This window comes from Sinocyclocheilus rhinocerous, unplaced genomic scaffold (genome assembly GCF_001515625.1).
Source record: "Sinocyclocheilus rhinocerous isolate Xijiao unplaced genomic scaffold, SAMN03320098_v1.1 scaffold366, whole genome shotgun sequence".
Classification (NCBI taxonomy): domain Eukaryota; kingdom Metazoa; phylum Chordata; class Actinopteri; order Cypriniformes; family Cyprinidae; genus Sinocyclocheilus; species Sinocyclocheilus rhinocerous.
In genome coordinates, this window is record NW_015660877.1 from 139,007 (window position 1) to 139,519 (window position 513).

The following is a 513-nucleotide window of genomic DNA, read 5'->3' on the forward strand; positions in this document are numbered from 1 at the left end:
TGGCCCACTGGATAGTGGATGCCATCACCCTGGATTATCAGGCACAGGGTGTGCCCTGCCCATTCAGGCTGCGAGCTCACTCAACTAGAAGTGTTGCATCCTCCTGGGCGCTGGCTCGTGGCGCCTCGCTTACAGATACTTGTAGAGCTGTGGGCTGGGCGACCCCAGTGTTCGCTAGATCCTATAGCCTTCGTGTGGAGCCGGTATCCTCCTGTGTTCTCACCTCAAACGGTTAGAGGCACTTAGAGGCCCCGGTTTAGTGTCGGCTTGCTAGAAACTCCTCCAGAGTGTCCGCACTGTAGACCCTGTCGAACTCCTCCGTTCCCTTGGCAGCCAGACGTGGCGGAATGTCTGGCGCCAGGCCTTCACTCTATGAATCCTTGAGAACCGGTAGAAGGCTGGGTTCCATATGTGAGACCTAAGTGTATTTGCTTCTGAAACCTCCTTCAGGAAGGATGGGGCTTCCGCAGCGTCCCTGTTCCAAGTGGAGCGGGTACGTTTTCCCAGTGTTAT

The 513-nt window shown here is 56.1% G+C and overlaps 1 protein-coding gene across 2 annotated transcripts in view; it reads left to right on the forward strand.

Moving 5' to 3' along the window:
- Positions 1–513, forward strand: part of LOC107725454 (STE20-like serine/threonine-protein kinase) — a 52,464-nt gene that overhangs the window by 31,895 nt on the left and 20,056 nt on the right. The gene's annotated exons all lie outside the window — the stretch shown is intronic.